The sequence below is a fragment of the Narcine bancroftii genome, chromosome 9 (genome assembly GCF_036971445.1).
Source record: "Narcine bancroftii isolate sNarBan1 chromosome 9, sNarBan1.hap1, whole genome shotgun sequence".
Classification (NCBI taxonomy): domain Eukaryota; kingdom Metazoa; phylum Chordata; class Chondrichthyes; order Torpediniformes; family Narcinidae; genus Narcine; species Narcine bancroftii.
In genome coordinates, this window is record NC_091477.1 from 56,776,643 (window position 1) to 56,791,101 (window position 14,459).

At 40.2% G+C, this 14,459-nt stretch overlaps 1 protein-coding gene and 1 long non-coding RNA gene across 2 annotated transcripts in view; one reads left to right on the top strand and one right to left on the bottom strand.

Annotated features, from left to right (window-relative positions):
• Positions 1-14,459, bottom strand: part of LOC138743670 (receptor expression-enhancing protein 2-like) — a 148,860-nt gene that overhangs the window by 42,591 nt on the left and 91,810 nt on the right. The gene's annotated exons all lie outside the window — the stretch shown is intronic.
• LOC138743672 (uncharacterized) overlaps positions 1-14,459 on the top strand; it is a 57,388-nt gene that overhangs the window by 39,659 nt on the left and 3,270 nt on the right. The gene's annotated exons all lie outside the window — the stretch shown is intronic.

Consider the following 14,459-nt stretch of genomic DNA (forward strand, 5'->3'; position numbering starts at 1 on the left):
TGCAGTGGTGGTGTTCAATTTACACACCTCTGGATACAGGGAGTAATAGTCTGTGATTATAAGATAGTCCTTCCCTTGACATTCGAATAGGTCAGTGCCTACCTTCTGGTAAGGCCTGCATGGTGCTGGGTGTGGCTTTAGTGGTTCTGCAGGATTGCTTGCTTGATATTTCCAGCATATTGCACAGGTTGACACTTCATTTGCTATATCATTGTTGATTCTTGGCCAGTACATCACCTCTCGTGCTCTTTTCTTACACTTTTCGATTCTGAGATCCTTTTTAGCATCTTTTTTCTCAGACTCTTTGGGATTAGGATTTTGCTTCCTTTGTAGATGATGTCTTCAACCACTGATAGTTCTGCCCTGCAGTTCCAGTACTCTGAAACATCAGGTGAGCAGTCCTGTTTCATGTTGGGCAATCCAGCCAAGATATTTCTCAGTTCTCTCAGTGTTTCATCTTTGTTTTTCTCTAACATTTTTACATCACATATGGGCAGTGTACTTGTGATCATGTCCACGAAGGCATTCATGTCTTCATCCATTTTGGTGTTTGGAGGCTCTCATGTCAACAGCTCTGGACAATGTGCCTGCTGTGTACATTAGTTTACCCGGAGTGTACGCTACATTCAGTGTATAGCGTTGCAGCTGTTAGGTCTGCTTTGTTCATGAATGAGTGAGTCAGACACCAGACTGAGTCGAAATCAAGGTTCTTTGTTCTTTATTACCGGATTGTAACACTTGCAACTAACAGTGTTAGTTGGAGAAGGCGCATTCTGCCGTTATCAGCAAGTGGTGTTTTTTTTATACCTCAGGATACGTACTTAGTAAATTATCATACCATTACATTGTCCAATGAATAAACTGTTGCTATCCTTCTCTGCTAGCTTGCTGCACATCAATTTGTCATTACCACTCTTATCTTGAGAGTACAAGGTCACAACTGCATCTTGTTACGGCCCAGCACTGGGTGACTCCTTCTTCATTCCCAGCTCATGATGTTTTTACCTAACACAGCCTAATCATCATTCTTTGTATTCCAAGTGGACATTCATTTAATGGCTTTTGGAACAATACAATCAAAGGCTTATGGTCATTCTCTACACTGATTGCTTGTCCTGACACAAATTGATTAAATCTTTCACAGGCGTATGTGATGCTGAGCAGCTCCTTTTCAATTTGAGTGTATTGTGTCTGTCATTGAGTGTGACACATATGCAATGGGTTGCTTGTCAACATATTTTTTCAGAAGAACTGCATCGAACCCACTATGTGATGTGTCTGAAGAAATCTTGATGGATTTCGCTGCGCTGTAAAACCTCAGAACTGGTTCCTCTGTGAGCAGTTTCTTTAGTTCCCTCCATGACTTTTCATGCTCATGATTCCACTCCCATTCAATGTTCTTTTAATCTTCCTAATGGAGCCATCTTTTCTGAGAAGTTGGATATGAAATTACCCATATAGTCAACCATTCAATTAAACCTCTATGTCTTTTTTGTATTGTGTCCTTGGCATGTTCCCAATGGCGGACTCCTTTCTGGGATCTGGTCTGATGCCCTCACTGTTAATATCTCCTACAAATGTTAGTTCTGTCACCCCGAGCTGGCATTTCTCTCTAATTAGCTTCAAGTTTGCTTTATTATTGCTTTCAGCACTTTCCTTAGTCTCTCATCATGCTCCATTCTTAGGGTTCCCAATACTATGATGTCATCCATTGAGGTATCAACTCTGTCCAGGTGCTCATAGACCACATGGAGAGTTTTGTGATACACTTCAGGAGCTGAGGCAATTCCGAATGGTAACCTTAGGAATCTGTATCTGCCAAATGGACTATTGAATGTGCACAGTCTTAAACTTGCTTCATCCAATTTCAACTGCCAAAATCCTGATGATGCATCTAATTTGCTAAAACACTTTGCATTTATAAACTGTGACATTTCTTCATGCGTTGGAAGCTTAAAGTGTTCTCTCTTTATTGCTCTGTTTAGATCTCTTGGATCCGGCAAATTCTAAGCTTTAAGTGAATTCACCCACTCCATTGACTCATCTATCTTCTGAATCATGATCAGGCTTTCCATCCTGTCCAACTCTGCCTTTAGTTGCTTTTGAAACGCAAATGGAACTTTTCTACATGGATGTATTATCAGTGGCACACATTTATCCACTCTGATCATGTGTTTTCGTGGAAGGCAGCTGAGACCCTGAAATAGGTCATTGTACTCTTTCATGAATTCATTATAGATTGTCTGCCCTTCGGTTTCCACAACGAGGACTCTTTTTACCAGGTTCATGTTCTCACAGGCTGTTAAACCTAGTATGGCCTGTATATCTACCTGTACCACAATGAATGTTAGTATGTGCACTTTGTCCTTGTGTTTTACTTTGACCATGCATGCTCCTTGCACTGGTATATCAGTACCTGAATATTCTGTCACCTTCACTTTTGTTCCATACATCTTTGATCTGGATCTAATCTTCTTAAAATCAGTCTCTGATATTACATCAGTTTGTGATCCAGTAACCAATTTAACTGAAATGTATATGTCATTCACTTTAATCTCAACATCCAGTCAGTTTTCTTTCTTGTTTTCAGTCACAACATCTACATAGAATTCCTCTATCTCCCTTTCATCCATTGCATGAACTTTGCTTTGTTGCAATTGGTTCCTTTGGCAATGGGCATAATGGTTGCTTTTGTTGCACATACAGCATGTTTTACCATATGCTGGAGACTTTTTTGATAGGTGTTGTGTACCGCATCAACGACATGGCTTTCGATTGTCCCTTTCATGTTGTTCGCTGGCCACACCTCTCTTTCTACTTTGGCGTGCTTTATGTTAAATGGGTTATGTCTGTTCTTGCTCACTGCATCAACGTTGCAGCTAGTTTCCCTGAACAGCTCCTTTGCCTGCATTTTTACAGATTCTGCAGCTCTACGGAGTGCTATGGCTTTTTTCAGGTCTAGATTTTGCTCTCTTAGCAGTCTGGTTCCTTAGACTATTATCTGGAATATCCCACACAAGTCTGTCTTTCATCAGCGAGTCAGTCAGTCCACCATATTTACACATTTACCTTCTGTTTCTCAGTCACATACTGATGAACGCTTTTTTTTTTCTACATACATGTGAAAAATCTGTGCCTCTCAAACGTCACGTTATGTTAAGGTATGCAAACTGTTCCATTATTTTTTTCCAGTTTCATTTTATCTCCTTCAGCAGCAAATGTGAAGTTATTATACATGTCCAAGGCTTCATCACCCACGACAAGTAAGAAAACTGACACTTTCAGTTTATCACTTTTCTCGTCAGCTCCGACTGCCACTAAATACAATCCAAAACGTTGTTTAAATCTGTTCCAATTTTCAGCAACATTACCTGTCAGCTGAAGTTTCGCTGGTGTGTGTAATCCTTCCATTTTTCACTGTGTTAGCTTCTCTTCTCTGATCAGTTTCTGACTTTAGATTTTACCTTTTAAGTTATTTCCTTCTAATTTCCTTCATCCCACTTCTGACACCATGTTTCATCTTGTATTTGTATGTGTGCGTTCTTAGACAACACATGGATGAAGGAAAAGTTTCTTTACTTTAAAGTTGATATGAACAGCACATGAGGCTGCAAGTCTCCATTACTGATCTACATACTGTGTGTCAGCCCCCTGGTGGCAAGCAAAGTATAATCAAACAGTAAGGCATGACTAGTGACCATGCAAACTTGATCACTCTCATTAAAATACACAGGTGTTCCCATGGCTCACTATGCAAGGCCTGGCATTGGGCTGCTGCTTAGGACCAAAATTTGGGGTTCAGGGCTGCATGCTGCTGGTACAGTGGTTGCTGGGTATTATTATTGTGGAGAAATCCCTGGCTGGAGAGAACCTGTACAGTCATGACAGAGCCAGGTGGAAACAACAGTCTCCATTGCATCCAGCAAGAGGTGATGACAAGACCACCAAAGCCAAGTGGTCTGTCAGCACCCAGAGAAAGCGCTGCCAGTTGACTGCTAAGGTCCAGCCAGGAACAGCACCACAATGATCAGCTTCACCACCCAACAGCAATCCCAAGTCAGCAGGGAAATCAACACAGGGCAGGGTTCAACTAACATTCCATGTACAGCAAGTACTGTCAGGATCACACCTCAGTGCTGCTTTCATTAATGCTTCTCTCTGGGAATTATTGGAACACCAAGCATTATCCTTTACTTATGAGAGGTACCACAGAATCAACTGAAGGTCATACATACACCTTTCTAAAATATCTTTCCCCAACGTTGTAAAAACTATGGTCACATAAAAGCAGGGTATTCACTCTGAGCCCTGACTCTGTAACCATAGCCTTTGACTCTTCCCTGAAGTGTCTTCCAACATACTAGGAAGTAGCTGCAGACTTAAAATGTCAAACCAAGAAGGTGGATTGTCCACAAAATTTGATCTAATCTACAATGTTGTTTATCACCTCTGATGCTGGAAGTGCTCCAGCAGTTTGGTGGCCTTTGATTTTACAGCATTCACTCTTTCTCTTGTGTCTTCAACCACTGGAAAATACATGTCGCTACTTAATGTACAGGGTGGCCCAATTGACGTAGCAGTCAGCGCAATGCCTTTACAGTGTCAACGATGGGGACCAGGGTTCGAATCCCGTGCTGTCTGTAAGGATTTGTACGTTCTCCCTGTGTCTGAGTTTTCCATGGGGGGCTCTGGTTAATTGGGTGTAATTAGGTGGTATGGGTTCATGGGCTGAAAAGGCCTGTTACTGTACTGTATGTTTAAATTTTTTTTAAATATAAATTTTAAAAATTAAAAAAAAATCTTAGCTTATTTTTTCTTCTGTGTAAATCTTTGGTCACTTAACTACGGGAAAGGTATCAACAAATTTGAAACAGTGCAAAGATTTACTAGGATGTTGCTGGGACTTCAGGTGCAGAGTTACAGGGAAAGGTTAACATGAGTGTCAAAGAACGATTGGACAGAGGAATACAAAATTATGAGGGGTAAAGTGAATAAATGTGAGCAGGATTTTTCCATTGAGGTTAGGAGAACTAAACCACTAGAGGGAATCGGTTAAGGGTGAAAGATAAAATGTTTGAAGGGAACGTTATAGGAAACTTCTTCATGCAGAGAGTGTGGGACGAGGTGCCAGCTGAAGTGGTGAATGAGGGCTCCATTTTGAAATTTAAGAAAAATGTGGACAAGTACATGGATTGGATGGATATGGAGGGCAATGGCCTGGGTGCAGGTCAGTGGGACTTGGCAGAATCATAGTCCAGCACAGACTAGATGGACTGAAGGGCCTATTCTGTGCTGGGGTGTTCCATGCTTCTATGAAGACACACACTCAACATTACAAAAGCAGCTTCTTCCTCTCTCAACGATCAATGGACCTATGGGCATGACCTCACTTTTTCTCTGTACTTGCACTAATTATTTATTTTATTTTAATCTTGTATTTAGGGAATTGTAATTCCTAGTCATTTTGCACCTTGTTCTGCACAATACAGCTGCCCCCAGAATTCAAACTTCATGACAATAAACCGGATTCTGAGGGTCTCCTCCAGTGTTGCTGTGTAAATACATTAAAAAAAGACACTGTTGGAACATAGCCCAAAATATATGATTGAGAAAGGATTTATAATTTACTCAGGCATAAAAATGACTAATCTGGAGTAATGACAGTTTTGCTTTGCCTGAAAAATTTCATGGAATTGATCAGCTGAATGTGATCTCAGAGCATTATATAGATGACTCTCATTTTAGACGCAAAGCCTGATGATGCTGGAATCTTGAGAGGGGGGGTGGAGGGCGGGGGCGGGGAGGAGGAGGAGGGTGGGGGCGGGGAGGAGGAGGAGGGCAGGGGCAGGGAGGAGGAGGATGGCGGGGGCGGGGAGGAGGAGGGTGGGGCGGGGGCGGGGAGGAGGGCGGGGGTGGGGAGGAGGAGGTGTGCAGGGGCGGGGAGGAGGAGGAGGGTGGAGGTGGGGAGGAGGAGGTGTGCAGGGGTGGGGAGGAGGAGGTGTGCAGGGGTGGGGAGGAAGAGGAAGGCAGGGAGGAGGGGGCCCCGATGGTGATGCTGTCTGGTTAGAGGGGGCCCGGATGCTGATGCTGTCTGGTTAGAGGGGGCCCGGATGGAATATGTGGTGTTGTTCCTGCAATTTGTGCGTAGCCTGGCTTTAAAAGTGCATGAGGCCATGGATAGACATGTTGATGTCTATCTTGTCTTATCAATTGAGCCAAAGGTTCAATAGCTAATGCAAACAGTGTTGGAGACAAAGGGCAACCTTGTCTAGTAGATCTTTCTGATAAAAAAGACAATATTTGGCCATTCATAACCACTCTGGCACAAAGGTTTCTATATAAATATTCAATCCAACTAATAAACATTGATCCAAACCTAAATCTTTTTAATACTTCAGATTAAAAAACTTCAACTTTAGCCTATCAAATGCCTTTTATTCATTATAAGGCCATTGGTAAGTTGGATTCCTCAAGAAATATGAATTAAACTAATTCATTTTGCAATATTATCTGCAGAAAAACAATTTTTAATAAAACCAGCTTGATCTAATTGTATTAAGCCTGGTAAATATTTCACAAATCTAGTTGTTAGAATCTTAGTTACAATTTTGTAATCAACATTTAACAAAGAAATTGGTCAAGAAGATCCAGTTTTTAAAGGATCTCTATCTTTTTTAAGAGTAACTGTTATAATAGCCTGAGAAAAAGAATCTGGTAAAGAATGAACCACCTTCACTTGTTTCAATACATCCATTAACAATGAAATTAATAAATCTTGATTTTTTTTAATATAAAGTTCAGGTGAAAATCCATCTTCACCAGGAGATTTTCCATTAAGCATTGATTTAAGTGCTTCTATAATTTCTCTATAAATAAAGGGAACATCCAATTCATTATGCTCTTGATACTCAAAGGTGGCAACTAAAGAAATATCAATTTTAACCACATCTTTTTCAAATTCTGATGTATATAATTTCATATAAAATTCCTTAAAGGCATCATTTATTTCTTGAGGGTGAAATTTAATTTTAGAATTTTTCCTAATAACATTAATTGTTCTAGAAACCTGCTGCCTTTAATTGCCATTCCTTGTGAACTCTTTCCCCAATTCATAATATTTTTGTCTAATTCTTTGAAATAATTTCTCAAATTTATATCTGTATTGAATTATAATGCAATTTCTTATTTATAAATTGTACCTTTTTAGTTTCCATTGAATTCTGCTTTAAATCTTTTTCTAAATTTTCTATCTCCTTTTCCAATTTATCAACCTCACTAGAATATGGTTTCTTAATTTTAGTCAAAAAGCTAATTATTTGTCCTCTTAGATATGCCTTTAAAGCATTCCACAAAACAAACTTACTATTAACAGAATTTGTATTTATTTGTAAATATTGCTGTATTTGATCTCTTATAAAATTACAAAACTCAATATTTCTTGATAATAAAGAATTAAATTTCCATCTATATGTATTGTCTATTTTTTATGAACCAGTACATGTTATTGATAAAGGAGAATGATCTGACAAAATTCTACTTTTATATTCAGCAGAAACTACATGTCCTTGTATTTGGCCAATCATAAGAAAAAAATCTATTCTAGAGTAAGAGTCATAGTGAAATGAATAAAATTAAATATCTTTCTCCTTAGGATTCAACCATTTCCAAATATCAACTACATTAATTTCCTTCATTAATGTTAAAATGTGCTTTGGCATTTTAATTCTTGGGACTATTTCTGGAGATTTATCTAATATTGAATCCAGATAATAATTAAAATCCCCTCCAATCATCACCTTTTCATGTGCCCATTCCAAATTAAAAAAGGACTCTTGAATAAATTTCTCATCATCAACATTTGGAGCATAAATATTCAAGAACATCCAAAATTACAAATAAATTTGACAATTGCCATTAAAAATCTACCAACTGAGTCACTAACAACCAATTCTAGTTCTTATTAATCAAAATAGCAACACCTCTCACTGTAGAATTAAAAGAAGCTGTAATGTGACGAACCAAATCCTTTTCAATTTCTGATGGTCCTTTTCAGTCAAATGAGTCTCTTGCAAAAAAAGCAACATCTACTTTCAGCTTTTAAATATAAGCCAAACCCCTCTTTTTCTTAATAGGATTATTGAGCCCATTAACATTAAAGGTAACAAAATTTAATTTACTCGCCGTTATGCTTAATACCATAAATATCAAACTTCTGGAGGCCGCTGGAATGGGACCCTATCTGTGGCTGATCTACATAGTAAAATACATCTCCTTGATAAAAAAAGTAAACCATTACAAAAAAAATATAAACACCCCAAAGAAAAAAATACTCTGACAAGCAGTATTATACGGGAAGTGACCAATGCCACCAAGAGGCCAATAACTCTGGAAGGAGAATCAAACAAAACCATCTCCTCCAAACAGAACAATTAAGGAAAGGCAACAATACTTAGAAACATTTCAAGTATGATACTCAGCTTGCAAATCTCTGTTAACTTGGTCATCATCAATGTCAATTTCAGTTCGTGGCATTCCACTTTCAGTTAACCATTCTTCCTCTCTTCTTGATCTGGCTTCAATTGTTGAGAAAGTTGATCTTAACTTTTTTCTGCATATTTTCAGGCAATGAATTAACAAATAAAAGAGTGCCATCTTCATCAGTGGAAAAACTGGGTTTGAGGGTAGCAGGGTATCTAAATGCAAATTTATATTATTTCTTCCTTAATACAGCTTTAGCAAGGCTAAACTCTTTATGCCTCTTAACAATACTTTGATTCAGATCTGCATTTTAAAAAACACCTATTATCCATGACCAACAAAAGGAGTCTGATATTTTCTTGCATTTTGAACTGCAATTTTCAAAATAATTTCTTTATTGTGGTAATGTAAAAACCTGATTAGAATGGAGGTGGCGGTTGGCCAGGAAATGGCTTCTCCCTAATAGTTCTGTGTGCTTGATCGAATTCCAAACCATTCGGAAAATATTCTTTTCCCAAGACTTCAGGAATCCAATTATGAAAAAACTGCAGTGGATCTGAGCCTTCAAATTCTTCTGGCAAATCAACAATCTTGACAGTATTCCTACAACTTTGATTTTCCAAGACATCAGTTTTCTTTAATAAATCATTTCTTTGTACCTCCCAGGTAGTAATGGATCCTCCATCTTATTAATCATTTCTTTAACTTGTTCCACATCATCATGATTATCTTGAAAATCCTTCTCAATTTTCTGGAATTTAATTTGCATTTTGTCCACCAGCTTCGCACATTTTGTCAGATCAGTCTTAATAGTCGACATTTCCTCCTTCAAACTAAACTGATCCTTTATAGATTAAAAAAAATCTCAACTCATTTGAGTTGACAGTTTTTGCAGTTGTTTAGTTAAAGTATCAAACTGGCTTGATGAGTTTGCATAAGTTGCAGGCCCAGGTTTACTTTCAATATGTTGAAAAGTCTTAGTTAAGGGCCTACGCTGATAAATCCTCTTCCGCCATTGGAAGAATTTCCTCTTCTCCAGCCACTCCAACAATGTCTTCCTCCTCCGGCAACCTGGATGGTAATTCCAGCCGCCTACCAGGCCTGGGCCTCTCCCTCAGCAGTCCAGCAACACTGGGCTGAGAGGAAATTCCACCCCCCCCCCCCCCCCAAGCAGGAAGAATCGGAACCGGCTCAGGGCACATGTGTGGAGTACTGTGGACATACCACTGCTCCTGAGGCCCACGCGGAAGAGGTTTCTGAGGTCCAGTGCCATCTTCCTCGGGACTCCAGGGAGATGGCACTGGGGTTACCTGGACTCTAGGTACAAAGTCTGTTGCTTTGTTTTTCTCATAGCTGATATTAGTAGTGATGATTACAAACAAAAAAAAAATTGTACTCTGTTTTATTCAAAACTTTTAAAGGTCAGGTTTGAATAGTTCTGCCGGGAGAGGTTTGTCTTCCCACATCTCCCACCTACACCATCACCTGTGGACCAACTACACCTGTGGACCAAAAACTGATGGCAGCCACATACCAGGTCGATCTTAGAAAATACCTTGGCATTATCCAGGTTTGCTGTGAAGCCCTGGATGTGAGAGCCAGGGTACTGGTCAGTTGTTATGGCCTCATTAATACAGCGGCATTCCCCACATGTTCTCCTGCCCCCAGATGATTTGGGGGCCACGTGAAGCGGGGATGCCCATGGGCTGTTTGAGCAGCGACCTATGCCCATTTCCTCCATCATGCGGAATTAGTCTTTGGCCATTTGGAGCTTGTCGATGGGCAGCTTGCATGCGCATGCATGGCGTGGCAGTCCGGTGGGGGGGGGGAGAATATGGTGCTGCACCCCATGCTTGGGGCTGGCCATTGTGAACTGGGGAGTTATGATGCCCAGAACATCAGCTAGTATCCTGGCATACTAATCGTCACTGAGGTGGGGTGCAGTCAATTCGACATGGCGCAAGGCAATCAATTCGAACACCTTGGAATTGATGAGACATTGACCTTTCAAACTGACCAGCAGGGAGTTCGCCTGGAGGAAGTCGGCACCCAGCAGGGCTGGTAAGATGTTGGTGATGGTAAAGGTCCACTTGAAATGGCAGGAGTTGAAATCAGTGTGATTGTGTGGACCCTGTATGTCCTGATGCTGCTCTTGTTGGTGGCAGTCAGGGAAGGCTCCTTATTTCCAGAAGGAGTGTTGATGTTGGATTGGGGGGAAAAATAAACCACACTGACCTCCACTCCAGTGTAAATGAGAAAACACCATCCTAAATGACGATCCCAGGTGTAAAGAGCCCCATCTTTAGTGATAATAACACCACTTGTCCTTACTGGTGCTGTTCGAGGCTGACGTTGTTGCCGCCCTTTCCGTGGAGACTGGGGCTGTCCTTATATCCTGGCGAGGCAAAGCACCATCTAGTTTGATGGTTGCTTCCCCCTGCTGTTGGGCTTGCCATAGTGCATCTGAATGGGCTACCCGCCGTCAGGGGTTGGTGAAATTGTCACCCAAGAGGAGCAGGCGGATGTCCTCAGACATTTGCTCAAGGAAAACCTGTTCAAAGAGGAGGCAAGTCCTGTATCTATCCATCAGGGTGAGCATTTTGTTCATGTCTATGGACAGTTTGTGGTCATCTAGGCCATCCATGTGCAGTAGTTTTGCTGTCCTGTCGCAGCAGGAGATACTATATGCATGCTTGAGGAGCATTTTGATCTCTTCGTACTATTATCGGCTCTTAGTTGGTGAAGTTAATCCAGGATGCACCCTGTGGTTTCCTGGTCCAGTGCACTGACCACGTGGTAGTACTTTGTGGTGTCAGCAGTTATCTGGTGTATGTGGAACTGGGCTTTGACTTGTTCAAACCATCCTTGTGGTTGTGATGTCCAGAATGTGGGCAGTTTGAGTGAAACTGCATTCTATAGACCTGAATTGTCTCCTTCCAGCATTTTGCAATCCAAAGGAGGCAGTTTTGGATCATCAGGGTCACCACTTTAGTCGTTTGTGGGTTTAATTGTTTAACAATTCGGTTCAAACATTAAGTTTAATAATTCAACAGTTCAGTTTAAATGTCATTATCCATGGTTGAATCCACAAGCCGACCTGCCAATTCAGAGAGAGGAAAAGCAACGGCCAGTCTCAGGCTACCAGTCTGCTACTCTGACCCCATCACATGGTGGGCACCGGCTCCTGTGAGAGCCTAAACCTCCGAATGACGGTTCAAGAACTAAATGGCGCAATCTGCCACAGGATCACTGATATTTATCCATGGTCAAAGGTAACAATTAGTTTAAACCTGTGTAGCAGCAGTAGAAGGTGAGAAGCTTTCTGAAGTCATGATCCACATTCCCAAAAAATGAATTAAATGGGAAAACTGGTTTAGTAAGTAATTTGTTAAAGTTTAATGAGAAATATTAAATACTATAGATAAAATATTACACTGTTAATTAGCAAACATATCTCAATCTTACGATTTTGTTTTTATGGCTGCTTTTCTGGTTTGGACCATCGTTGGTCAATCCTAATGTCTACTGACTTGGGGTTGAACTCTGTTCTATTGCACTGTGAAACAATCACACTAAATTGCAAGAAAATGTTGAGCAGCAATGAAAACAGCAGAATTTAAAAAAAAAATTCTTACAATGAATGCAGGAATCTTCAATAAAACATCTGACAATGACTGTAAGAGGGCACATTTAAATTTTCAAAGTTTTCATCACTGGAAAGTGAATGTTAAGTGGATCGATCCAACAAGAAAATCAATTCAGTGGTACAGGATTAATTTAATCCTTTGCCCAGATGAGATTAGAGAAACAAAAGTTCAGTCTATTAATCTGTCCCTATTAACAGTCTTGGTATCAGGTGAACACAAGAGCTGAGCACTTCTACCAACTCTATTTGTAAACACCCGTCTAGAGAGAGGCAACAGAAAGACTTCACAAGTCTGTGCAATGTCCAGTTAAATCCCCGAACACTAGGAGTGTTGAGAACAGATGTGCACCTGTCCTGTAGTTAAAAAGCCTGAATGAAACCCAACTCGCACTCTGCAGAACATGAATAAATATTAACTTGAAGTGGATAATGAATAATGACAAAAGATGATTTGCATTTAGTAAGCAGACAACTGGTATAATCCTTGTTGTTTAATTTATTCACCACTTTGGCACTACATTTGTTGGGAACAGCCTGTCTTCTTCCAGATTCTTCTTATTCACAATCTTCATTTAGTATCTGGAATATGCCCAAAAAAAGGTAAGTGTGAGCTATACCCTACCCCTTCAGGATACGTCGCATGAACATTGGAGATGGCACACTAATTCTCCCAAGGATGATTCAAACTAGAACTTAGCAGTTGGACTGACTGTCCGTCGAAAGGCAGTCAAGAAAGTGATTCCCATGTCAGTATCAAAGAAAAATTAACTTTCACTCGCAATAATATAACAGCAAACAAAGGAAGATAATCTTGTTACTACTAAATTTGGCCAAGAGTATTCTTTCATGAAGGGAAATCCAAAGTCTGGTGGAATAATATTTCATTAGTTCTTGGAAGATTATTTCAACAATTCTACCTGAACAGTTTCAGTATTAGTCTGATGAAAATTTCAAACAGATTCCTGTGGAGTAAAAACTTTCCAGGTTCAACTCCTTCTCCAAGCTGTTTAACAGAAATCAGTAGCATCATTAGGATATAAAATAAATCAATGATAATTGCTATCTAGTTATCCTTTCTGAAAAACTTATCTTTATGGATGTCAGATGAGGAAGAGCTGACTCTACCACCACACCTGATTATGGTGTGTTGTTCATACCTATTGACCGGTTCACACATACAGAATGGCTACCAAGACACTAAAGAGCTCACTGTTTCTGAACACATCGACTTACTGAGAATTTGTTGCAAATAAACCAGTATCACGTTTGGTTGGTACCATATTAATCATCCCCGCCAGCCACTGGCAGCCTGGTGAAAGACTTGGCGTTAAGTACAAGTTCCCAGGACCTTGCAGTGCCTTTGATAAATCCAGGCTCTACTGACAACTACTCCCCATCTTTGGGCATGACCTCCTGAGCCCTGCCTTTCGAACACTTGAGGTTTGCAGTGCCCATAGTGGCTATGTGAGTGAATAAGAAGCCTTGTATATAGAAAGATTCTATGAAACTATGAGCTGTAAAGAAGCCATCCAGTCTTCTGTATTCTTGCATATATTTTTATAAATAAAATGTAATTTTTGAAATAAAAATCTGTAAGGAATTCATTGGTTGAACATCAAGTAATTTTCTGGAGTGGAGCCTGAAAAATATTTGCTGGAAAAAGTGATCTTATAATCTATAATCAAAGGTAGTTACTTTTCAAACAGAAGTTAGGACATGTATGAAAAGTGAAGGGAAAAGGGGTATTCCACTGGATCCAGCTACGACATTCCCTCCTACGACTTACTTGACCAGTGACTGAGGTACTAATACAGTAAAAACACATGATGCTGGAGAAATCCAGCAGGTCAAGTCGTGTCCTTTATGTAGCAAAGGACAACATTTTGGGCTTGAGGCCTTCGTCCAAGAGTGAGTCAATGCTGCTGTGCTACATGAAGGACATGATTTGACCTGCTCAGTCTCTCCAGCATTAGGTGTTTTTACTTCAACCATGGTGTCCACAGAATTCTGTGCTTTACTCCTACGGTACTAATACAGCACAGTACTGGCCCTTCAGCCCTTTGCGTTGTGCCAAACCAAATATTCCTTCCTAAAAAAAGCACTAAACTCTCCCTACCTCACAACCCTCTGTTTATCTTTCATCCATGTTTTTGGAAAAGAGTCTCTTAAATGCCCCTAATGTTTCTGCTTACACCACCATACCCAACAAGGCATTCCAGGCACCATCAAATCTCTGTTAAAAAAACTTACTCCTGATGTCTCCCCTAAACTTCCCTCCCTCCACTTTGTGGTGGTGGTTTCCTGATAAATAAACCAACAGATAGGTGGACAAATA